This window comes from Schistocerca serialis, unplaced genomic scaffold (assembly GCF_023864345.2).
Source record: "Schistocerca serialis cubense isolate TAMUIC-IGC-003099 unplaced genomic scaffold, iqSchSeri2.2 HiC_scaffold_278, whole genome shotgun sequence".
In the NCBI taxonomy this organism is placed as follows: Eukaryota; Metazoa; Arthropoda; class Insecta; order Orthoptera; family Acrididae; genus Schistocerca; species Schistocerca serialis.
The window spans coordinates 60,001-62,500 of NW_026047847.1; positions in this window are offsets into that span (position 1 = coordinate 60,001).

The following is a 2,500-nucleotide window of genomic DNA, read 5'->3' on the forward strand; positions in this document are numbered from 1 at the left end:
CGTTGTGCCTTAACCTAACCTACGTTGTGCCTTAACCTAACCTACGTTGTGCCTTAACCTAACCTACGTTGTGCCTTAACCTAACCTACGTTGTGCCTTAACCTAACCTACGTTGTGCCTTAACCTAACCTACGTTGTGCCTTAACCTAACCTACGTTGTGCCTTAACCTAACCTACGTTGTGCCTTAACCTAACCTACGTTGTGCCTTAACCTAACCTACGTTGTGCCTTAACCTAACCTACGTTGTGCCTTAACCTAACCTACGTTGTGCCTTAACCTAACCTATGTTGTGCCTTAACCTAACCTATGTTGTGCCTTAACCTAACCTATGTTGTGCCTTAACCTAACCTATGTTGTGCCTTAACCTAACCTATGTTGTGCCTTAACCTAACCTATGTTGTGCCTTAACCTAACCTATGTTGTGCCTTAACCTAACCTATGTTGTGCCTTAACCTAACCTATGTTGTGCCTTAACCTAACCTATGTTGTGCCTTAACCTAACCTACGTTGTGCCTTAACCTAACCCATATTGTACCTTAACCTAACCCATATTGTACCTTAACCTAACCCATATTGTACCTTAACCTAACCCATATTGTACCTTAACCTAACCCATATTGTACCTTAACGTAACCTAATTTGTGCCTTAACGTAACCTAATTTGTGCCTTAACGTAACCTAATTTGTGCCTTAACGTAACCTAATTTGTGCCTTAACGTAACCTAATTTGTGCCTTAACGTAACCTAATTTGTGCCTTAACGTAACCTAATTTGTGCCTTAACGTAACCTAATTTGTGCCTTAACGTAACCTAATTTGTGCCTTAACGTAACCTAATTTGTGCCTTAACGTAACCTAATTTGTGCCTTAACGTAACCTAATTTGTGCCTTAACGTAACCTAATTTGTGCCTTAACGTAACCTAATTTGTGCCTTAACGTAACCTAATTTGTGCCTTAACGTAACCTAATTTGTGCCTTAACGTAACCTAATTTGTGCCTTAACGTAACCTAATTTGTGCCTTAACGTAACCTAATTTGTGCCTTAACGTAACCTAATTTGTGCCTTAACGTAACCTAATTTGTGCCTTAACGTAACCCATGTTGTGCCTTAACGTAACCCATGTTGTGCCTTAACGTAACCCAATTTGTGCCTTAACGTAACCCATGTTGTGCCTTAACCTAACCTATATTGTGCCTCAACCTAACCTATATTGCGCCTTAACCTGACGCACGTTGTCGCTGAACCTGCTCTGTAATTGTTATGCAACTCGTTAAATTAGTGTAGTGTTGCCTAACCGCAACCCTCGCAATATAGTTCGCTATTCGCACTGCCCGGTCCCCTGTGTATCGCGTCATGTTAAACACCTTGCAGGTGTTGCTGACTTTCCACATGCTCCTGCTATACACTGTAATGTGGATAGCAGCAGGACGTACATGCCCCCCCCCCTTCCCCCCTGCCTTCGCAAGCTGGTCGTTGAGAAGTTTGCATGTTCAATGCCCTTCGCATGCCGACGTACTCAGCCTACGTTGTGGTACGGCCTGTCACCTGTCCGCCGATGTACGCAAAACCCACAAACTGTACTGCACATTGGTCCGTATGTACTGAATGATACATCGTGGCACATGTGTGACCGTACGACGACTGCGCCTAGCAACGGCAGACCATACAGTCCAAATATTGTGCACGCAGCTACGTGTCGTCTCCCTATAAGAGCTGGATTGCAGTGTGGTACGCCATTCAGACGTGTGGGAGGAACGGACGCCCTGGATGGCGATCAGCATGAGCAGTCTGTTGATGTAGTGGAGCGTGTATTCGGACGTAGTCGTCTCTTCTCACACACCGTGATAGCATGTTGCACCGCGTTCCACATCTGCGACATCCTGCAGAGGCCGGCTGACAGTCGTTCGCGCAATGGACACCGCATACGTACGGGGGCTACCTTCCACGTGTTCTCGAGGCGTGCACATGTTGTTGCGTCTATGTGGGCAGACGTAGTGTGTTGTGACACCTGACACAGGCATGCAATACTCGTTGCAAATGGCGATGGACGTCTACGTTTGCTGGTGACGTTACGCAAATGAACAACAGGTAACCCGTTGTGGTGCGGTTGTTCTCGCTAGAGGTGAATCAGTGTTGGCGACGATCGGTCGAGCTATTAACCGGTTGTTTCAGGGATACCCACCATGCCCACGAACGTGAAAGGGGACCCACCATGCCCACGAACGCGAAAGGGGATCTGGGTGTGAGGCGATACGCGGCGGTGGCTGGGTGGGACCGTCCCCGGCCGGTGAGGGGGGGCCGCCCGGCGTGCTGGCAGCGCGGTGCGTGGGCGCACGCGCTACAGCCGGCTGGTGGGGGCGGCCAGTGGCAGGCGCGCCGGCCGACGGACGCGGCAGGCGGCGCAGCTGCGCGCCGGCGCCCCCTGCTCGCGGCGCCTTGCGGCCAAAGTAGGTCCTCGCGGGCCCGGTGCGAAGCGCGGTGGCCATCTGCAGTGTGCT